A 25,240-nucleotide genomic window follows, 5' to 3' on the forward strand; every position below is an offset into this window, starting at 1 on the left:
TAAGAAAGTCCACAGCATACTTTGACTTTGACCTTAATCTAAAACAAAAGCAGAGACACCAATGTCTTTTACCACTGATGGCAAGATTTTTAATAATTACAAATAACTATTAAAAATAATTGCAAATATATTGTAATTTCTATTTCTTCTTTGTAATGTTATTTTTTTCCCACAGAGAGAAAATACTATGGGTATAATTCCTTATGATTCCTTCTCATTTTTCCTCCTTGTCCTCCTAATGCTGTATCTTAAGCAAAAGGCAAATTCCTGATAATACATCTTTTTTAAAAATGTGATATTTCAAATTATTTCACCATCATGTTTCCAACTCAATTTAATTTTCTTTAAATTTTCATCTTTTCTTTTTTTCATTCCCTTGACTAACAGGCCATGATGACATATATCACTAAACTGTTAATTATATGCTCATTTCATCTCAGAGACATTCTGAAATGGGTCAATTTGCAGGAATGTTTTTTCTGGCTATGACCTATCAGGTCAATGTCCACACTTTTCATTACACATCATTCTTTCTGGGTTTTTGTGCTTGTTCTTTTGTCTTGCTTATAAACTAACAATCTAAACCAGAGGTTCTTAACCAGGGATTTCAGGGTGTCTGTGTGCTTGAATTGAAAAAAAAAATCATCTTACTATTTTTATTTTTTCTGACCTCTAACGGAAATCTAGCATTTCCTTCACTTATGAATGTATGTAATAAATAAATTACAGTAGTATTCATTCCACCTGACTGGCAAAAGGGTCCATGAAACAAAGAAGGTTAAGAACCCCTGCTCTAAGAAAACTTTCCACACAAGGCATATGATTCCACCCCTTGCATTTTGCTGTGTCACTTCAATCAAAGTGTGAGTTATGTCTGCGTCCTCCCTGAGCTCATTCCAAAATATTTTGAGGGTATGAAGTTTCTGGTGAAACCCTGATTTTGAAACTGGTTACAAGGGGATGGATCTAAGATGGGGTAAAAAGAAGAGGGCAATCAGAGGAAGTAGGTGAATTTGGGGGACAAAAGGAAAAAGCCTAAAGATAAAAGTTAATCGATTTGTCTTGAACATTCCAAAGAATTCTGTTGTTTTAATTGTTGGTGTTGTTTTTAGTTTTTTAAAAAATAAAATAGAACCATGTAATGTGACTGTCATGATGGCAGCCGCCTGAAAATCAGAAAACACAATTTATTATCCTTTAAACAATGCTGACATTCCAATACTTATAATCATATCTAATAACTACAATGCCTCCTACTTTGTGTTATCACGCAAAAGTTTATTGATCAAGTGCTTATGTTTAAAGAAAAGTGTATATTCTGGGTATATTTTGGTCTTGCCTTCAGAAATGTTATAATTTAGTGAACAATAAAAATGGAACAAACTACCATGATAAATAATTACAAATTGTGATAAATTATATGAAGGAGAAGATAAGTGAAGAACTAGAAGATAACAAAACCTACTTTAGGCAGTGGATCAGGGAATATCTCTCTGACATTTAAACTGAGTACTAGACCTGAAAGGTGATAAGAAGTAGATACATTATGGTGGTGAAGAACCCAGGTTCTAGAGTTGGAACATGGGATTTTAGGTCTGCTTCTGCTGCTTATTTTCTATTAGTCTTTGAGCTAATTACTTAAATCTTCTGGCTTAAGTTGATAATAACATCTTAAACCATAGGGTGAAATGCATTTGAAGATCCAGGTGGAAAGAGTTCTGGGTAAAAGAAAACACACGAATGAGAGTCATAAGGAGTGAAAGCATTGGGTCCTTCTGAATACCTGAAAGTAACCACAGCATAATTGGAATAAAATGAAGTTCTAATTAGGGAGGAGCCTATTACAGTTTGAAGCCTTTGTAGGTCCCAGAAAAATTCATGTTCTTGGAGCTAATCCATTCCTGTGGGTGTGGGACCCTTTGACTGGACTGGATTAAGTTTGGGGGGTTTGCACTGGATTACTTCAGTGAGGCAGGACCCAGCATGCATCTTGGTCCTCTTGCTGGAGTTCTTTATAAGTGGAGGGCTGAAAATAGAAAAACAGAGAGAAAAAGCTGCAGAGATGGAGAAGAGGAACCCAGAAGCTCAGAGAGGAATCTGGGAGAGAGGAAGACACAGAGCAGCCAGAAGCTGAAGCAACAAAACCCGGAAGAGAAGTAGATGCCTCCATGTGCCTTGCTGTCTGAGAGAGGAGTCCAGGATATCCAGCAGCTGACCATTGGTGAGACAGCATCTCTGATGCCTTGATTTTCATTTTCACATTTTCACAGCCTCAGAACTGTAAGCTTTTAACCTAATTAATTAGCAGTATAAGGCCAACCCATTTCTGATAAATTGTTCCCAGCAGCTGTTAGCAAACTAAAACAAAGCAGAATCATCTAAGGGCCAGGAGTCTGGATTTTACCTGTTGTGCAGAAGCCAACATTTCTTCTTTCTTCAGAGAATAAGTCTGTAAGTTTTCAGGACTAAGTGTAGGCAGAAAGAGGTGATATTAACAGGTGTGTTGGTTTGAGTCCTTTATGTGGACTCCAGGAAATTATGTTCTTAAATTGAACCTATTGTGAAACTTTTATTAAATTAGATCAGTTATGGTCCATTTGATTAGATTGTTCCAGCATGCATGACCCAGGGTGGGTCTTAATTGGCTTACTGGTGTCCTTTATAAACTGAGGAATAAAACCGCAGGCACAGGAAAAAAGCTGCAGTGACAGAGAGAAGCCTTCAGAAATCAATGAACCTAGAGACAGAAGTCACAGACAGAGCAGCCCAAAGCAGAACTAAACAGAAGAGAGAGGAGAGACAAGAGACAAGTGGACACTGCATGTGCTCAATCACCCACAGCTGAGCTTGGGGAGAAAGTATCCCTAGAGGAGAAGGCAGAGACCAGCAGAGCCACCACTGTGCCTTGCCACATGACAGAAGTCCAGGATCACTAGCACCTGACTTGTAGTGAAACAGCTTCTCTGATAATGCCTTGATTTAGACATTTTTCACAGCCTCAGAACTGTAAACTTTTAACCTAATAAATTCCCATTGGTAAAAACCAACCCATTTTTGGTACATTGCAATGACAGCCTTTAGTAAACTAAAACAACAGGGATGCTCTTTTTGCCATTACAAGTTAAAACATTAGAAATTAAGTTGAGAATTAACACATTATTTGTGTTTTAAATAGATCCCCTAGAATGCATTAATGGAGATTTTGAGTAGAAAATTTGTGGCAACAGAAAGCTCATGAAGTATTTGTTACATGCATTAGAACAATTAAGGGATGGCAGTCTGGACTATGGGGAACGGTATTGGGATGAAAAAATCAACCAATTTAAGATGTTTGCATCACACTGCATTTATTTAAAACTTTCTATTAAAAGCATTATTTCCCTGCAGAAAAGTTTATATGTTGATAATATACATTGGGTATGTTGTATACTGTAATGTTTTTTTCATTCTGAAATATATCAGAGTTTGAAGACTAGCTAAGGCATTGGAAAATCTTATTCTGAATTTAAGGTTCTTTGTCTTCTCATCTAGCTTTCCCAGCTTTTCAACTGTAGCTATAAAGACTCGAGGGTGGTTTTTCCCATGTATCCCAATGGGTTTGTTTAGAATGTTGCAACAGAATTTCTTACAAAATGTCTGCTGTATTAATCTGTTTTATGTTCCTAATCCTTCACTGATTAGAACTAGATGTGACAGAAAGAATGCAAGGATCCCATGCAATTTTTAAAAGTCAAGCAAGGGATTGTTTCTAAAATATTAAAAATAAGTATGTGAGAACCACAAATCAACAATCTTGCACCAGAAGATATTTTCTCTGAGTAGAACTATAAGATGGGCTATGTATAATCATGTAAGTAAAATTTCCATTGATGTTCCTGATATTCATCAGGATATTTCTTATATTAAATATGTTCATCTAGTTCCTGAGATATACTATATGGCTATTCTCTGGGGTGTTCTGATACATTTTCATTCCAGCACAATCTATTGGCACTAACTTGATGTTCTCAAGAGAAATGAAAAGAAAAGCATATGTTTTCATCGAATGATCTGGACATCATTTCTTTTGCCTACTTATTTTTTATTTATTTATCTTTTCATAAAAGAAAGGGAGCATAACGCCATCTTGAATTTTGTGTTTAAAAAGTTTCTAGTAGATCAGAGGAAGAGAGAAGAACTATTGGGATTCACACCTAAGAGGTAATATAGGTGAAAACAGATGCACTGGGCAGAAGAAGCTGTAGATGGGAAGGAACAAAGAGTCAGGAGACATCAGGTGTGGAATGAGGTCTGGAAAATATCCCTATAACAAAGATTTCCTATTATAGTTGATTCAAACAATGCCATACACTACAGAAAAGCTCCTAGTCTTTTTTTTCCTTCCTGTATTTTATCTACTGACTGTCTAGCAGATCCATGTGTCCCTACATCAAACACCTTTCTGGGTGTCTTTCAGTTTGAAATGCTACATCTGAACAATTCAACATTATTATTGAATTAATCTTTTTCTAAGCCCCTGATACCATTTGATATACTTTTCTAAGATGCTTTGCTGCTCTTAACTGCTTACTTCTCCACCTAAAACCAAGCAAAGTCAGATCCTAAAAGTATCTCCTTTCTTAATTGTCATGTAATTTTCCTGGAAGAAACCACCAGAACTCTCTTGTTGACCTTGAGTAGATATCCTTCATTTTAGACTAGTTTTTTATACCTCTCCCTTCCCCAGTACATCAACTTTGAATGAAACAACATAGGCTATCCTCTCTATTGATCTCTGATTTGTCCATGTTACATTTTTCTGTGCCATGCAGCTGCAGCAGAGACCCACAACCATGCTAGAAAGCAAGAGTTTGGACACCTACAACTAGCATGTATTTAAGGAATTTATATTGTTTCATTCTTTTCTTTCCATAGAAGATCACATTATAGAGTTAAGGAACTTACAAAAATTCTACACTTTATTTTTATATCATTCAAATATAACATGTTTACATATGATATATTTAGTATTATATGATATCATATTAAATCATAACAGAGATAGTATAATGAATCGGCAGCTATATAAATGAGATGTTTTTGGATAGCTCTCTTACCCTCTCCTTGACCTCCCAGCCCTCCAAAAAGTCTTAACAACAAGGCATTGTACTGAAACTAAAAGTTTATTTATTTATACTTTATTACACTTTAAAATAAGAGCCTTTATGCATTTATTATTTTACACTTTAAAATAAGAGCCATCATTGCTGAATGCTCACTATACACCAGGCGCTGATCTAAAGTTTATAAAAATATCATTTTAATTGTTATGGTATTCCCATGAAGTAAACATCATCTCCCTGTATTATAGATGAAGATTCTGAAACTTATAGGAAATATTAGGCAGTAGCAGAATTCGAATTTAGGTCTGACTAATTCCAAAGCCATAACCACTCTTTTCTAATTGAGCTTATTTATTGTTCTCAGGTTAAAATTAAATATACCTGGTAAATTTAAGATTTATAACTTAATGTAAACAATCGTTGGTGAGTGACTATGTTGATGCATAGTCCACTTCTCTCTCTGCTCACTCCTGCTTTTCTTTCTCCCTTTCACAGATGTTGGTCACAAAGGCACTTCTTAACAAACATTTGGCATCCTAAACTCCTTTTAGATTTGGCTTCTGGGGGAACCCAAACCATGACAATAGAGAAACAGGGAGAGGCTGAGCAATCACCTCTAGAGAGCAACTGGACAGTATTTATAAAAATTTTAAATGTACCTACATTCTAGACCAGCAATCCCTATTCTAGGCTTTTAACACAGATAAACTTATACAATTGTGAAATGATATTCATACAAGTTTATTCATTGCAGCCATTGTTTGTTTTAGCAAAAAATAGAGGGGACTACTGCTCTTCAGTAAGGAGCTAATTAAATAAATTATGGCATATCCACCCAATGTTGTATAGTGCAAACATAAAAATAAAGAACAAGCATGTTTTTTATGTGAAAGATCTGCAAGACACATTGTTAGGTTTCCAAAAAAGTAAGCTATAGGACAACATGATTCCATTTTTATAAAAAGAGGAGTTATACTTAAATTATTTAGTTATTTAAATATTACACAATTCATATATGGCACATAAATACACAACTAATAACATTGTGGTCTCTGGAATAGGAGAAGAGATGATTGCCTGGCAGAAGAGGGAGAGAAAATTTACACTATATATGTAATTCAATAAATATTTGCAAGTGTAACCATGTGAATGTGTTACCCATTCCAAGCTTTCTTTTTTTGCTATAAGTTTCTGATATAATGTTCTCAAAACGTGGTCCAGGAAGTTCAAAGCAATTTTCAGTCAAATACAAAGGTGGCATTTGCTTTTCACAGGATACACATTTGCATTTATTTCATGATCTCAACAAATGTAAAAGAAATGCATAGAAAAAATATGCACAAAAATCCTAGTATTGGTTTTCACCGAGTGTTTTAGCATATAAACTTATTTCTTTATGGAAATTTATTTATAATTATTTATTTATGAATATTGAGAATTGTATAATCATGAAAATTCTGGCTTTCAAATGAAGTCTCATTTTATTCTTCTAAGAATCTAGGAGGGAAACAATGTAAATATTACCATCATTGTATGTGATAAAACTGATACTTAATAAAATATCCTACTCAGGTTTTACTATTTTTCTCACCTATCAAAATTTAATGCATTATATAATTTAATTTTACATTTGTTGTCTGTTTTCCTCCAAAAAATGTAAAATACTGTAAGATTGCATTACTACAAACCAAATATATTATGTAACATATTGTATAATTCCATTTGTATAAAATGTAAAAATAAATCAATTTATAAAGATGAAAAAAAGAGAACCATTCTGATCACTTCGTAACACTCATCAACTTCTAACATAGTATATATTATACTCATTTAGTATATTTGCCAACTGTCTTCCCTTGATAAAATGAATGAAAACTGATCATTATCGCGTTTAATTCAATCTCTTGGAGTTTCTGGTTATATCTTGAAGTCTTAAATTGTCAATGTAATAGCAATATTTATTTATACATCCAATTCTAATATAATATTTCTATTTGTAGAGAAGAAGAAAAGAAGGAAAGGAAAGAAGGAAAGAGGGAAGAAAAGGCTAGAGAGAAGGATGGAAAGAGGAAGGGAGGGAGAAATTTATATATATATATAAACAGACCATAAAGATACTTCAATACTAAATCTCACAAATCACCATGTGAAGCTAATATTTCATTACATTGAGTGCTTGGGGATGTTCTAATATATCAATTAAAATGTTAAAAATAATAAAAATAATAGCAGTAATATTAGGAGTCATAAAGTTATTTATCTATTTTGGATGACCATGAAGTGAAATGTCTTCCTTTATTTGGATCCCTCTCTCTACAGAACCCTCAAATAATTTGCTTGCTACTGGATAGTCCTGCCCAGGACTTTGAAATGGGATTGATATAGGAGAATCCATTCCTGGAGCAGTGGCTTCAGCAATCTATGTCCATTGGTAGCCTTGTTAGTGGTACCAGGGGCCTTAGGCTGGGATTAAAGGTAGCAGTGATCACAGGGACTTTACAAAGGAGAGTATATGCCATTATCAAAACATACTACTTATGTTCAGTTTTCTTCTCCTCCATACTCTGAGGGCAACTTTCCTTCTTTTGTTTTCTGCTGTATCTCCAGAGACACGTAGAGGCAAATTCCTGGAATTAGTCACCTCTAGGATGATTGTGAAAAAAATATATGTTTCTCATCACCCCCAGATGGTTCATCTCTGCTTCTGGATCCACCTGGCCTGGTCTTTATCCATTCAATATTACCCTTTTAAAATAGCAATTGATTTTGAGTTATATAGTTATTTAGATTACCACAAGCTTAAGTACATGTTCCAGAACCAAAAGGAAATCAGGAAAAACAGCCAAATGAAATGTGATATACTATGTTCCTTGTTCCTCTTCCTTTTTTTTTTTTTTAATCAACTTTGCAAAAGATCTGTTTTTGTGAAAGAATGCCATAGGAATTACTTACAGGTATTATGGATAACCTCTTAAGCATGAGAAAGAGTGCCTGTCAATAAAGGCCAAATGGAATTTGTCGTAATTTAGCAATCTTAGAAAATTATGTGAAAGCCACAGTAAAGAATACATGGCAATTGGTTTTTTGATGGTTTGTTTGTTTGTTTTTAAAGAAAGGCCTCTAGTTCGATCTTAATTTTTATGAAAAAAAGAAAAATTTTGGGAATCAATGGTTTAATCAGAAAAGGGTAGAATCCAGTGGACAAGATGGGGACATTGACTCACAATACTTTAGTGTCCTGGCTTTTATCCTAGTAGAAACCTTCACTTCATCACAATTTCAATCTTACATATCTGCAAAGCAGAACTGTCCATGAAAGTTTATTCTATTCCTTCAGCTTTTTCATTCTACACATTAAGGGGCAGACACCTTGTTTCTGCCACATTATCTGGATCCATTTGTGCACTGATGCAGTGTCAATTTTGAAACCTGTCCAGGCAACGAGAGGGGTCCTGTTTTCTGTCCTAGGCCATCTGGCTGACTTAGCTTAGCTACAATTTGTTCAGGAAAAAAAAAATGTGTAGTGGACATGAGTGAATACAAAGAGAAAAAGGAAAGTGATGATACCAAAAGTAGAAAGAAAAATGTGTATTAATATATTTAGTGCTTTTCTGAACTACTTTTTTAAAATAAAATTTTGCTGTTCAGTCAGGCATTGAAAAATTCCTTTGCCTTAAGTCTAGTCTCCACTTTTGTATTAATATAGTACCTTGGTTTGCTAATTTTTTCAACTGAATTTATTCTTATTTTTGCCTAAAATAAGAAACATATATGTAAAAACAATGGATTAGCTTTACTGCTAGTCGCCCAGATGTCTGAGCCTGGTATTTTGGGCTAACTTGACCAAAGGATGCTAAATCATCCCATACACAGAATAAGAGAAGCACTATTCACTGAACAAATTGCTTAAAAGTAAATTATTTATTGGAGTCCAATTAAAAACAAAAGAGTTTGCTCTGCGTTTTATAATGTGTTTTCAACTTTTTCCAATTTCATCTACTCTCTTCTTGTTTAGTACAAGGAAGTCCTGGATTTCTAACATCCAAATAAACCAGATGTGAGGAACACCCAGATACAAAGGAAGTGCTTTCACAAAATAAAACAAAACACACATGAAAGCTGTTAAGACAAGTTTTTGTAGACACAATTTCTCTACACAAAGAGTCTACTAGTCCTAAGTCTTTTCCTGATAAGATACTTAGTACTCATGTTTTTGTTGTTCATTCATAAAATGTCAGACTTGCATATAAACGGTATCTTCTTCCCAACAGCCTCCAGTAAATATAGCACTCCAAATGACTAAGTTTACTAGTTTAACAATCAGCACACTGTTCATCACATAAAGACTGTTACTTCTTTTCCTTTGGATACATACAATCTGTTTCTTGTAAAGTTGAAAGAGGTTGTTTTCTCATGTTGAAAGAAGTGACAGCTGTAATTACTCCTACCACTGCTGCAAGAGTGGTTCCCAACATTCAGTCACATACAGTATAAAGCATGAATCTGTTCAATGTTTTCAAAGATGAGAAAGTGTCGTCTGATAAAAGAAATCACTAAAGCCGTACCCTCTCTCAGGGAAGCTCAACCCTTATTAATAGGTATGTGAGAATTTGTTTAAACCATATTAAAATACAACAACAAAAATGTGGTTATTTTGTTTTGTTTTTCAGGATTATAAATTATCGTTGAGATAGTTTTATAAAAAAGAATTCCCTTTCCCTATTCATATTTCCAGTAGAAAATCCAAAAACCACCCTTAAAGTCAAAATTGGATTGCTTTCGTAGTTGACCTAATAAAAAATCTTGTTTAAAATTGTTGTTTACATTTCATCTGTAGTACCAACCTTCTAGTTAATACCATGTTTGAAATATGAATGCATTGTTGTGAAGATTAAATATAATACATATATATGATATACTGCCAGTGCCTGGCACAAGAGAGAACTTACAAATGCTAGTTAATAATATTAGCATGACTAGGAAAAGCGGCCCTGAACTTTGACATTTTTTTTTTCAAGGTACCAGGCTGGGGATTGAACCCCAAGCCTTGTATGTGGAAAGCTAGCTGTCAACCACTGAGCCACATAGGCTCCCCTAAGTTGGTATTTTCATTTGTTTGCTTATTTGTTTGTTTTTAGGAGGCACTGGGGACTGAACCCAGGACTTCCCATGTGGGAAACAGGCACCCAACCACTTGAGACAAATCTGCTCCTCAACCCATTTGTTTTTAATGACACAGAATGAGTGAAATCATACATACAATTTGAGAGATAGAACCTAAGTCACTAACGCAAAATATATATATATAAGATCATCGTTTGTATTACAGAATGGTGTTCATAATTACTTACTGATTTGTATACATTTCTGTTTACATTAGCTTTGGTATCTCTCCAAGCTAGGGACCATATCATATATTCATCTTTGCATGCTTTAATGTATGGCACTGTCAACACACATATACGGTAAGTGCTTAATACAGGGTGCTTTAAACAGACTTCAAGAATTATTTAAGGAAGATTTCTCTTTGAAAAAAATATAATAATTTAAAAATTTAAACCTTTCAACACTGTTCTTGTCTGCAAAGAATTTTAATATAAAAGCTGGTATTTCTTAGCCCAATAAAGAGAATCCAAATAAATGATCAAATTATTTCTTACCATCTAGGATATAAAATTTATATATCGACTTTTATGAACAGATTGTGATACATTAATTTAGATCATATTTTACAAATACTATTGTTACATTATCACAATTATTTTATATCTACTCTTAGATACTTTAGTGTGATTTGAAGAAGTTTGTCATCTGAATGTGTCATTTATCATTCCATGAAATGTATGGATAACTGCCCAATGTCTCAGATAAAATATCCATTCTTTTAAAACCTTCCTCTATTTGATTCTGTAAACTTTGAATTCCATTCTTCAGTTGTTTACCAATCTACCAATTATAGACCAGACACTTGTTTATAAAACAACTGCCAAATGATTGAAAATTTTCACATGATTTATGGAATTAACCTTAGCTTGATAAAGGAATTTAAAATATTTTTTCCAGTATAGTCTTCCATTAAAGAAAGCACTCTTAGTAGCTAGTTCCAAATCACTATTTCAATATAAAGAAAATGCTATATTTTTCTGCATTCTTTTCACATGTCTTCCTTAGCATTTATAAGCACTATTTAAGCCACTGATAGTCATAATGCTTTCTGAGGGTTTCATAAAGGGAAGAAACTTTCTTCTACATTTCTTAAATTTCCTAATTTATTAATTTCTTCAATCATTCAAGAAAAATTTACTGAGTGCTCACCTCATCATAGGACCTGGGATAAATCAGAAAACAAAGGAGCCCCCCAGATCCCTGACTTTGTGTTCCAAACACAAAAATTAAATAAACTATAAATTAATAATTGATGGGTGATTTGTTATAGAGACAAATCAAGCAGAAAGTGATCCAGAGAATATTGAAGAACAGGGGAAACACCTGTTAAAATAGAAGGATGAAGGCAAGCCTCACTGAAAGATTGACATTTGACAAAGTACCAAGGCTAGGGCAGAAAGAAGCATTTTCAGGAAGGAGGAGGAGTAATTGCTGAAACCCAGTTATAGAAGCAGACCTGACTTGTTCAAGATCACTGTGGAGGCAAGGAAAGAAGGAGCAGAGTAAGGAAGTGGAGACCATAGGTCACAGAAATCACTGAGGGTAAGATGAGTCTGGGCTTTGTGGCAACTCCAAGGACTTTAACTTTTGCTTTGAGTGAGAATGGAAGCCATTGGAGGGTTTTGAACAGAGGTATGACTAAGTAGACTTAACTAACAGGCTCACTCTATGTTAGCAATAGACTGTAACTGTAACAGGACAGTGGCAAAAGCAGGAGCCCAACTTTCACAATAAGGTAGGCAAAAAGGTGGTGGCTTGCATGGAAAGTTAGCAATGGAGATGGTAAAAAATGGGAATATCCTCCATATATTTTGCAAGTTGACCCTGAAAGGATTTGTCAGCTTTGGAAGTGAAATGTGAGAAGGGATAAACAAGAGTCAGTGTTGACTCCAAAGTTTTGAAGCTGAGCACCAAGGAGGGCATGGCTGTGAACTGAGATGAGGAATACTGCAGAAGTACATTTTGGGGTGAAGCAGAGGGAGAAAGTGGGAACCCATTTTTAATCAGTTCAGTTGAGGCAGAGATGTAAGAAGACAGATGCATGCATCTGCATTTTGGAGAAATTAAAATGAAGAGGAAACTGCAAAGTAAATGAAGCAAGAATCATAAGTGTAAAATGAGTAAAGCCATCAGGGCTTGGTGTCTCAGAAGCCACATGAGGTGAAAATTTAGCATTCTTTCTCATTTGTATTCTTTAAGGTGAAGTTTCATCTCCTCTCTCTGAATGCCTCTTTCCCTAACCACCCTAAATGAATCTGTTCCCTTTATAAGCATCTATGAGTTTTATTGTATGCATATAACTCATTTAGTAATTAATATACAATTTAGTTATTACAACTGTGCTTATTTATGTCAATATACTTGATTACAACGATTTAATTTCATCTCCACCCAGCTATCATAGGTCATATTTTTATCACATAATATTTATAAAGAAATAGACAATAAAATAATTAGATCATTTACAGGTATAAAATTGAACCTTGAATTATTTTCTTTTTTCCAAACTTACCAAGGAACTTATCCCCTAATTCATGATGAATCTTCTGAAATTCCTGTCACATATATATTCTTACATTACTTCTTTCATTTAGAAACACGTATTAACAATTTCTTTGGGACTTTTCATATACATTTTGCATTAAGTGTATTCCTACAACTATAAAAAACGTTTTTCACTTTTTGGTGTGTTGCGTTTTAATTCTGCAAAATATTTGAGTGGATGGGAAATTTAAGTATGTTCTTTTAGAAAATATTACTTTTCTGATGTATGAAACTAAAAATGAAAGAATAATTATGTACATGCTATTTCTTTCACATATAATTGTATATATTCCATTTGCCATCTCTAGAGTGCTTAACAGAATGAATATTTTTATTCCTGAGAACTATTCATAAAAACAGATGAGTAAAATCACCTAGACATCTTGTATGGTCTCAACCCTAAGTTAAAAATTCCATATGTGCAAATAGATTGTGGGTGGAGAGAATTGGTCTGTGTAGTTTCAAGGAGCCTTTAAGCATAACAAGAAATAGCATAAGAAGGTTGTTTTAGGTTTACTATTAATAAAAGTAGACAACTGTGAGTATTTTGTTAATTCTAATGTATATGTGATGGATCATTCATTGAGCTGAACATAGGATTTGGAACAATAATCAGATAAATCAGGAAAAACATGGATACAAGTTAATTTGGACATCATAATGAATAATCATTTACAAAAGAGAAAAATGAATTAAAATGCCCAAAATGTAGGCGATATAATAAAAACAAATGCACTTTACAATCTCAGGATAGGATAGAAGTCTTCATCAAATGCAAACTTGCTTTCAAACAATATTTCATTTTTTAATATTTTTATCACCATGTGAAATCTATTATTTTAAAAATGGAAAATCTAACCTTCAGCTTCCTGTAAATGCCCCTCACAATTGTTAAGAGTTTAAGGTGGGTAAATCACTACAAACAGAATTTGGAATACATTTTCTCTCTTTAGCTTCAGGAAGTATCAGACCACAAACTGGATTTTCAAATTTCATGTGTACGTATTTAATTTCTATTTTCTATAATTTTTAATATTTTGAATAATTTTGGCAATAATGTGTATTTACAGAATGTAGTGATGTTCTATAACTAAAATAGAGTATCCATTTGCATTAGGTTTTCATAGAATTATATACAATTGGTACATTTTTAGGAATTGTGGTGTACTGGGAGTAATTAGACCTGGAAAATTGTCACTGATGCACAAGATATCATTTTATCACATAAAAAGGTCATAAATAAGGAAGTCCATATCTGCTATGGCAGCTTCTTGACTGTCTGAATTGTCAGTCTTCCCAGGTCTTCACCACGCCACCATGTCGCTCTCATCCTTATGTCCCAAGATGGCTGTTGTAGTGCTAGTCATTATACTAATGCCAAACTTCCGTTACAGAATCTTTTTTTTTTTAAGATTTATTTTTTTTATTTATTTCTCTCCCCTCCCCACCCCCTCGCCCCAGTTATCTGCTCTCTGTGTCCATTTGCTTCTTGTTCTTTTTGTCCACTTGTGATGTTGTCAGCGACACGGGAATCTGTTTCTTTTTGCTGTGTCATCTTGTTGTGTCAACTCTCCATGTGTGCAGCGCCATTCCTGGGCAGGCTGCACTTTCTTTCACGCTGGGCAGCTCTCCTTACAGGGCGCACTCCTTGCGCGTGGGGCTCCCCTACGTGGGGGACACCCCTGTGTGGCAGGGCACTCCTTGCGGTGCATCAGCACTGCACGTGGGCCAGCTCCACATGGGGCAAGGAGGCCAGGGGTTTGAACCGCAGACCTCCCATGTGGTAGATGGATGCCCTAACCACTGGGCCAAGTCCGCTTCCCCATCCTTTACAGAATCTTTAGAACTCCCACGCCCCTTCTTATATCATATTGGTCAAATCTTAGTCATATTGGCACATCTGGATTTGATAGAATTTGGGAAATATTTTAGCTGGAAACAATGTCAATCAGTATAAAATAGTGATTCTGATACCATGGAGAAAGAAGAGAATGGATTTTGGAGTAAGCAATTAGACACACATGATTTTCAGTGGTATAGAATCCAGACATTATAATTAGATCTACCTCTCTGCTTCTTTTATGAATCATCATCTGCCCCATCCCCCTCACAATGTTTAGAATGTTCATAATATCTCTCTCATTAACAAAGTTAAAGTATGTAGCATGTTCACACCCACATGGTCCACTCCTATACATAACACAGAAAAAAAAGGAAAAAGAGTAGAAATTGTCTGAATTTGTAAGAAGCAAATCTCATACTAAAAATGTCAGAATTACCAATGGCCTACAGATACAGATGATGTTCTGTTCTGTCTGTATCAGTCTGTCATTATGATTGTCTTGTATAAAGAAAGTAAGTAAAAACAGTTAAAAACTTGATATACATTTCTTTCTTTTTTTTATTGATTTTGTAAAAATATTACATTAAAAAAATATGAGGTCCCATTCAACCCTACCACCCTCGCCCCACCACTCCCCCCCCAGCAACCCTCACTCCCATCATCATGACACATCCATTGCACCTGTTAAGTACATCTCTGGGCATCTCTGCACCCCATGGTCAATGGTCCACATTATGGCCCATACTCTCCCACATTCCATCCAGTAGGCCCTGGGAGGATTTACAATGTCCAGTGATTGCCCCTGAAGCACCATCCAGGGCAACTCTAAGTCCCAAAGGCGCCTCCACCTCTCATCTCTTCCTGCCATTCCCCATGCCCATCAGCCACCATGTCCACTTTTCCCACTCCAATGCCACCTTTTCTCTGTGGACCTTGGATTGGTGATATACATTTATTTCAATGGGAAGTTACATGACTATTCAAACTCTGGAAATGGATAATGGGCATAAAATGAAAGATGCCATCTGTTATGTACACTTTACACTAGAAGGTACCCAAAATGACATGCATGGACCCTTCCTATGGGTATTTGTTTTAATCTTTTTAATTCCAACTTTTTCAACATTTAACATATATAATTATCTTTCTATACACACAATACGTAAATAAATTATATATACACTAGGCGTATGTGTCAAATTCTGCTGTCAAAATTTCCTGAAGATCACTGATGATTTTACATTTCACTCAAAGTTGAAGACCTTTGTTCAACTTACCAAATATACCCCAAGGAAGTCTAAAATTGCTCGCTACCACTTTGACTTTTGTATCTGCAGTGTCTGTGGTATGACTAGGTAAATTTGAATTAGTAGGTACTTAAATAATTAATCATGAAGTCATTGTCATGACCCTGCTATCCTTTAAGAGTCATATTCTTACCTAACCCCATTGTGTCACTGAACAGAGAGCCAGAGATAAAAGGAAATGAATGTACTGCCACAGGACCTTCGGAATATCCACTGCTTTGTGGGAAGTTGCAGCGATAGCTGAGAACATGCTGGTTCGCGTACATAAGAAAACATTTTGGTTCTTCACTTGTGAACTCTATTACAAATTTAACTACTTTAATACTAGGGTTGAAAGGAAACAGAAAAATCTACCTAAAACTTCCTGTTAATTAATATCATCCCTCTTTTGTTTATCGCATATTTACACAGCACTGAATTAATTTTTGCACATAAAATATATTTAGTTGCTTCTTACAACCTCTTTAGTTTTATGAAAATAAACACTTACAACTTTTATATTTTCTGTATGAGTTATGTAGTCCCTTTCCTTGTTTTCTATTCATTTAAAATGTGAGCAGTTTTAAAATATGTCCACACTGACCACTTGAAGTTCACGACTAGTGTCTAATGGATGACATGTTTCTTCTGTCTGACTAGTTTTAATGCTTTTCTATTTCAGAAAAGGAAACCCAAAAGATGATTAATAGTTTTAAATAGTAGTTGTTCCATCTTTGAATTAGTAATTAAAAAAAGAAAATGCCTAGCACTGCTTTGGGCATTGTTAGTAAATATTTACTGAATGAAGGAATGAATACTTTTCAAAGGCAGAACTGTATACCAGCTCTACATATTTATAAAACCATGTCACACTTACCTGGTTTCAGGCAGAAACGAATACTCCACAAACACCCTCCCACCCCCAACTATAGAAAATGTTATGATTGTTTGAAAACAGTATTCTCTTTCAACAGACTCCTGGGTGTTCTGGACCCTGCTGCCATCTCTGTCTCTTTCAAAGGATTATATGATCTTCAGTCAGTGTATCCTGGCTTCAAAGTCTGCAGTATGGCAATCTAGCTCTCTGTGATTCAGTATTCCAGGTGCCAATACTGACATGCCTTTTTCAGTTATTTTATAGTATGTTATGGCTCCAGTTAACCTGTATTTTCTACTTTTTAGTTGCGAGTAGCTAGGACTTTAGATAGGTCCTGGGAAGGAATGGTTTCACCTCTTCCTTTCCAGACTGAAGTATTATTGAAATGAATTGAAAATAACTCAAGTGAATTTACCAGCATTTCTACATCAAATGAAATACAAACAGACCTTTCCAGAAACTGGTATATTTGAAAAATAATGTAAGATTAAATTAATCTATGAAGGATTTTCTAAAAGAACCATTTTATTCTATTATACTAAAAGTTATGCATACTTTTTTAAAGCATTGGTTGCCTCTGACTAAGAAATGCACTACTTTTCTGTACATTAAAAAAAAATACAGAAAATAAATTTAAATTCAATATAGCCTGTGTTTCATGAAAAATGGAAACACTTTCTGTAACTTGTGATACTTTTCCATCTAATCTCATTGGATCCATAAAATCTTTTAATTTGCTCTTAAATAAAATTTACATACTACTTCTTGTCTAGTCTGCTTGTAAGTAAGTTTTGATCCCAATAGAAATAGTGAGAGAGGAGTCATTTCTTTAAAGCAACTACTCCACAGCCACTTGTCCTCACCATCTGTTAGATGCCCTAAAAAGAAGTACTTGAGTAAACTGTTATTTATATCAACACTTTAACCTAATTCTTTGTATGTCCATGCTTTCTTCTAATATATGTTTTAGTTTTCTAATAAATAATATTCAGTCATGCTTGCATATACACATACCTCATTTACATGATCTCAACACACAAGGCCATTCATTTTCCCATAAAAATCTAACTTAGTTCTAGATATCGTGTACTTTTAGAACAGAGTATATCATTTCTCCTGAAGATGGGTATTCCTTCTCCTCTTTTCCTTTTCCATCTCCTATTTTTCTTCTCTGATTATTAAAACCTGCTACACTTTTCCACCCCCATTAACTCTTTCTCTTTAACTTACTTAAGTTAAAATATCAAGGCAACTATTCCATGATTCATGATTTTTTCTAAACATGATCTTTGCTAATATGTGAATCATTCCACTCTTTCAACTTTAGTCAGCGGTTATCATATCGACCTTATACTACTATCCTTTTCTGTCCCACGTTACACATTTAGGCAAGCTTCCTTCAAGGAAGAAGAAGTAATGATAAGATCAGGTTAAATGTAAATAGGGGGAAGCGGACTAGGTCCAGTGGTTAGGGCGTTTGTCTACCATATGGGAGGTCCGCGGTTCAAACCCGGGGCCTCCCTGACCCGTGTGCAGCTGGCCCATGTGCAGTGCTGATGCACACAAGGAGTGCCCAGCCACTCATGGGTGTCCCCCGTGTAGCAGGTGTGTGTCCTCGCGTAGGGGAGCCCCACAGGCAAGGAGTGCGCCTGTAAGGAGAGCCGCCCAGTGCAAAAGAAAGTGCAGCCTGCCCAGGAATGGTGCCGCACAACAGAGAGTTGACACAACAAGATGATGCAACAAAAAGAAACACAGATTCCTGTGCTGTTGACAACAACAGAAGTGGATGAAGAAGACACAGCAAATAGACACAGAGAACAGACAACCAGGGCAGGGGGGTGGGGGGAAAGGGGAGAGAAATAAATAAATAAAATAAAGCTTTAAAAAAAATAAATAAATGTAAATAGGGATTTTCTTTCTAGAATTAGCATCTCCAAATATTCTTAACACTATTGCTCATTTGTTTTATTATGTCGATGTCAATATTTCTTCCTTCATTAAATGATACTATTTATTATTTTTGAAGCCAAAGATCTCATTACACTCTGGTGCCTTCTCTTTTGGAGATTATTTGAATTTAATACAGCAACTGTGAAGATGGAGAATGGGAAATTGATCCTAGACATATCTGAGGAAGGATCCTGAGGAATTCATGAATCACTAGTTATGAGTAAAAGGGAAACAATGAATCTGAATTGATTCAAAAGTCTCTACCTTAAATGACCAAGAAGATATTTGATGTATCATCTGAGGTAGAAAATAAAGTAGGAGCAGATTTTATTTTGAAATTTGAAATTAAATCAATTTATCCAGTGAAATAGATGAATTGAATTGAATGTTATAAATTCGAGGAAATCTATGAAAGAAAAAAATCACAAGATAAGTGTTAGAGGCTTGCAATAATTAACAAGCTGAAGCTCAGTTTCCCCTGATATGCACTGGGGAAAGGCTAACCCATCCCCCATAAGCCTACATATCTAAGGGCAGGACACTTCCCCACAGGTTAAACAAAGAAACTGCATACAGATGGGAGTAAAGGGAAATGGAGACCTCCCCTACCTGCATGATAAGAGGGAGATAAAGAAATGGTTTGATCCCTAGAGATCAAAGAAACATCTGTTCTTGCATCATTCCAAGAAACCATAACTCCCTAACCCACTATCCTCTAGTCATTATCAGGAAAAATTTTCATTTCTAGGGCTTCCTATTTGTCCTTGCCCCTTACTCAGACCCTCAACCCCCTCCCAACAACTATCATTTCCCTACCTAGGAAAGTTCTGTATAAATTCAAATTCCCTGCTTCCAGGAGTGGGCTGAAGTCTCTCTTCAGACTCCCACCACGTGGGTGGGAGGGCTGAAGTTTGTTCTTCAGACTCCCTCCATTGGGAGAGCTTCTTAATAAATTATTACGTTACCTGTGGTCATATCAGTCTCTGTGCTCCAGTGAGTGCCATTTTTCTCCGACAATAAGATCTTCCAAACATCTATATAATGAAGATCATTCTTCATTATTCTAAACTGATAAAACCTCAGTTTAGAACAATGAACATATCCACCTGAAAATTATGCCCACATAAGAGAATAGCTTTAGTAAGAATGTTTGTATAATGGATATTATTTAAAAATAAAACATTTTGCATGTGACAATGTTGAATTTTACCCAAATCCTGTGATCCTAGAAAACAAGGAAGGGTAAGAAATCCTTCCACCATTTGTCTTCTGGTAAATACTATACTGCAAAGAACTACGCTTCCCCAGGTGAGTTAGATGAGACTCAGGGTTGCTCTCTTCGTTTACCTATGACAAGGCCAGAAACACACTTCTCTAATTAAAAAAAATAAAATGCTTGTTAAACTTTGGTTAAGATTCACTTCTTTCCTTTGCACCCCATCCCCTGGCAGCCCCATACAATGACTTTACTTCCGCTCCAGCCTGCATACAGGCTCCTCCCAAGAATAGGCTGACTGCAGGGTAAAACACTGTGATCTCTTGTCCTATCACTCTACACTTTTATTCCATATCCCCTGGCTTGGTTCTTTGTAGCCTTGTTTACTTCTCTTTAAAAAGGAAAACTCTTTTTGTCTAACTTGCAGATCTCTAAAAATCTGCAGCTCTCCCCTCCACCATTGCAATCATTCTTTCCCCACCCCTGCAAACATCTTTTTGAGGAAGGTCTCTCCTTACCAAGTCCAGATTTGTTTTCCTTTGACAAATATTTACCTGAAGAGTAAACACACTAAAGTACCACATAATACATGCATATTATAATATATATGTATGGGTAAGTGTGTGAGTGGTGTTACAATTAAATATTTCTAATGTGTTTTACTCATGGGCATTGAAGAAAATTCATTAGAAACAACAGTTTGAGAACTTTGACCTTTAGGCAAAAAATACAAAAATATATCAATTTCCAATATCCTCTCTTTTTTTCTCTCTCTCTATTTCCCTCCCTCTATCATGCTATTCTCTCTAAAGATACACTTTAGATATCACATGGTATGTGAATATATCTCAATAAAACTGCTTAATGCATAAATAAATAATTGTGCAAGAATAGCCAGAAATGGCAGATATGTACAGCAGGGGAAAGAGAGAGATTGAGAGGTGAAGAATTTTTTTACTTATCTGTATTTTGTTTAATATTATTATTATTATTGAAATAATGAAAATGCTCTAATAATGACTGAAGTGATGAATGCACAACTCTGTGATTATACAAAATACCACGGATTGTACACTTTGGATGAAATGAATAATTTACTAATATATGTCAATAAAACAGATTTGTTTAAAAATAAATTATGAGAAGAGAAACATGTTCTTGATAAGGATCACTATTTTCTATACCTATTAAAGAAAAGGGACTTCTTTGTCTACTTTGATAAAGGTAGATTTTATTTTATTTTTACCCTGTTAAATGATCTTTTAAATCCTGACTTTGTCCAATGTTTACTAGTAATAGTCCACGAATGATTATAAGTGTTATTCTCTATTTTGTTTTAAATGATACAACTAAAGTCGATCAACCAAATTGTTACATTTCAATCAGTAGATTGTGTCTATTCTGAATTTTTTTCCCAACTTTCATTATACACTCATAGTCCAATAACCGGCCTTGGGAATTAAATATATAAACAATCTATACTTGCAATTGCAATTATTAAAGCTTTAAAATGCTTAGAAAATGATGAGTGAGCCTAGTACTCTGGATTCACTTTAACCAAAAAATACATAATTATATGATATTGAAAAAGTAACAAGAAGTATTGAAGTACACCTTGTAATCTAGAAGCGATCATACTCAAGTAAACAAATATCTTGATACACAGAGATATTTCCTATTAGTAAATTGTTCTGAAAGGTTTTCATAACTTCACAGATAAGAATTCTGAAAGGAAATCTGACTCAAGCAAATGGAGAATGACTTTGGTAAACTCTGAATTAAAAAGATATGTTTAGAGGAATGGATGTAGCTCAGGTGGTTGAGTGCCTACTTCCTATGTATGAGGTCCTGGGTTCAATCCCTGGTACCTCCTAAAAAAATAAATAAAACTAAAAATACATATGTTTAAAAGTGGAAGGGAGACATGAATGGTCAAAACAAATTCAAAATAGTGCCATATACAATAAAGAAATGATGGACACCTAGAATTAAATGTCCTGTCACTACAGACCATTTTATTTTTTGAATCTGCAACATTCCAGACAGAGACAATGCATATTAGTGTCCTGTAAACTCCTATTGGCAGGAATTGTTTCTAAGTTTCATGTGACTCTGAAATGTCCAGTGGAAGAAGTACTTACATATGTTTAATGACTGAGTTTTAATCACTTACAGTCAAATAAAAACAAAGATCTTCTGAGGCCACTTAGTATTACAGTTTGTGTTGTATTCATTAAAGTGATAGCTTGCTAGTTAACTATGTACACAAGCTACATTCTACATTCCGAAATAAGGACAAGAAGAATTACTAGAAGAGTAAAAAGAAATGAATTTTATTAAAGAAAATTGTTCTTTTCTCCCAAACTATGTAGATATTCTGTGAAATTCGAGATTTCAAGATTTCTCTAACTACAATAATATGACTTCTTTTGTAAAGCCAAGCTTTTCATTTTTATCAGATTACTTATATTTTATAAAATATTCCGTAAATAGCATTAAGAAATTCTTCCACCTTAAGACATCTGCTAATTAGCTATATGGTCAAAAAGGAATTTCTTCATCCTTTTGTTAAACATGTTACAGTTCAGCAACTGCTCAGTCACTTTAATTTTTTAAAATATAATCTTCCAGTTAGCATTGTGGTAACTCCATGCTATTTCTTGAAAAGGCATGATATGAACCTTGGCTAGGTGAGGTTACAGAACAATTTGATGGATTAGTGACCTGAATTAGCATACTACATCCCAAATAATTAAAAGGAAAACTAATAGAGTTATGTAAAATTAAAGAAATAGTTGGCCTTTACATTTTAAGAAAACCGTCCTTGAATGGCCCTGTGGGTCATAGTACTTGAGAAATCTAGCAAAGTGAAAGCTCAGACCATTGTCAGTTTTCTGAGGCTATACTATAAGGAGCATATGAATTTAAATAACATAAGTTGTTTTAATTTTCAATTAAAACTCACTAAAAGATATCAAGACCTTCCTTGATTCCATTCTATACATGTTTGGATAAAATGAATGTTAATATTCATGAGATTAAAATCAGGCCTGAGACTGCAAGAATTTACTTGCTTACAAATGTCTTAAGACTATTCATGCTTCATTTGTTTATATTCACGTGCTATGAAGCATCTCCTACTCCTTTAACAAGTATAGCAAATACTCTTCTCCTTTGTATTGCAGTAAATATCTACCTATATCCCTGTTGAGAAACAATTTTATGTCAGGGATTTTTAAGCGCTATTGAACTTCAAAAGACAAACTATATATGAACACTTTCTAAGGTTATCAGTTCTTTCAAAACGTTATTTAAAATTTCATCCTTTAATTTTTACCTCTTCTTTGTCTATTACATAGCATTATATGCTATTTCTTGAGAAATTACTCAATTTATTTTGTGACTGTTATAGAACATAAATTTAATACTGGAATAAAACTGGCATTTTTTCTTTTATATATCTTCTACTGCCAAAATACCAAAGGTTGGACCTTCCAAATCTTTAAATGTAAATTATGATTTTCTGCATTTATGTAAAAATTTTGTCTTGATAATTTCTCTATTTCTCTGTGATTTAGCAATTATTCACAACTTTGTTGTAATGATACAAAACTTTAAATATTATAATGGTACATAAGATACCAGGGGTATTTATGATATGTGGTGTATATATAGATATAGATAGCATGGACTTAGATATACATACATATATACATATACAAACAATAGGATATTTAAAAGTATTCTCAAGCATCAACCATTTGTAACATAAGAACAGATTACATCTTTCATTTTATATTCATATACTTTTACCCTTTAAGCTTTCAAAAAGCTAACTTTTCCAATTTATTTGTAGGATAACCTTTTAAAATTGGTATGGGACATAGGTTTTCAAAGTATTGGCTTTGGACCAGCAGCATCATTTGGACTGTGCAATCAGTAACTTTAGGGGTAGGGTCCTCTAGCTGATTCTGATGCACCCTAATGTTTGAGAAACTTTGATACAGGAGAAACTAAGATATGTGCCAGTTGTCATCAACCACCCATGGAATCATAGAATCCTTGAATTCTTCATCTCCGTTCTGACTATAGGCAGTTGCCATCCTCTTACAGAAGAGATGTCCCAAATGACCAGATCCATCACCTCCCTCTACCTTCTGTCACTTATAAGGTCCTCACCTCTTCCTCAGATGAACTTAATAGATCATCAGTTCTTTGCATATCCAATCTTGGTCCACAGAATAAACTTAATTCTCAGACTGCTTAAGAATTTTCTTTAAGGTAGCATCCAAACTCATTGGCATGGTATAAAAGACTCTTTGTTATACAGTCTCTCTCTCTCTTTTTTTCTAACTCTTTTCTTTTTCCTTCACATATTCCATCACTGATCCCTTTTGTATCCTATTTTCAGATGATATGGACTATGATTTCCTCTCAATGCACAATTCTGTTATATATATGCTTTATATGTGTGATGCTCAATCATGAATATCTGGTGAATTCCCACTCATCTTTAAAGTCTCTCAACCTCCTGACATCATTTTCCCTGACCTGAGTCAAACAGAGGTGATATTACTGTATCTATTGTGATGATTGTCATTGAACTATAGTTACTGGTTCATAGATTCGTCTGCAATTTTTTTTAAATGAAAAATCCACCAAAGTTTAAGCTCCCTGAGGAAATATCTTCCTTGCCTCTCTTACAAGAGTCAATATAAACTATTGGTAAAGTATGTATTGTAAGGGGCCCAACTGCCTGGTTTCCATTCCTGACTTTGTCATTTAGTAGATATATGGCCTTCATCAAGTTACTTAAATTCTTTTAGTTGGACCTTGTTTTTTTCTTTAAAATGAGAGCAAAACTTCATAGGATTGTGACAATTAAGTGAGTTGATATGTAAAAAGCAAAGGAATATTACAAAGCAATTTGTAGAAATATTAGCTGTTATACCCGTTATAGTGCTTAGCACTTAGTAGGAGCTCAAGCAATTACTGAATAACTGGATGGATGGATTCCAATGTATTGAAGATTTTATAAATCCATTTTATACTTCATAAATGTTTAGGATTAAAACAGTTTAGAATTAAAATGACCTCTTCTATACTTTCCTTTCCAAATAATTCTTTCATCTTCATTGCTCTCAAAAATTTTTACAGACTTAAGATTTTTCTTGAATGAGGATCTTTTTTTTTAGAAAAGAAAAAGGTTTTATTTTGGAAGAGATGTTATTCTGATGAATTATACTAGGGAATATT

General features: G+C 34.4%; 1 protein-coding gene across 2 annotated transcripts in view; it reads right to left on the reverse strand.

The window, feature by feature from the left end:
* The window catches only part of EPHA3 (EPH receptor A3), a 361,700-nt gene that overhangs the window by 300,595 nt on the left and 35,865 nt on the right, over positions 1-25,240 (reverse strand). The gene's annotated exons all lie outside the window — the stretch shown is intronic.

This window comes from Dasypus novemcinctus, chromosome 4, assembly GCF_030445035.2.
Source record: "Dasypus novemcinctus isolate mDasNov1 chromosome 4, mDasNov1.1.hap2, whole genome shotgun sequence".
In the NCBI taxonomy this organism is placed as follows: domain Eukaryota; kingdom Metazoa; phylum Chordata; class Mammalia; order Cingulata; family Dasypodidae; genus Dasypus; species Dasypus novemcinctus.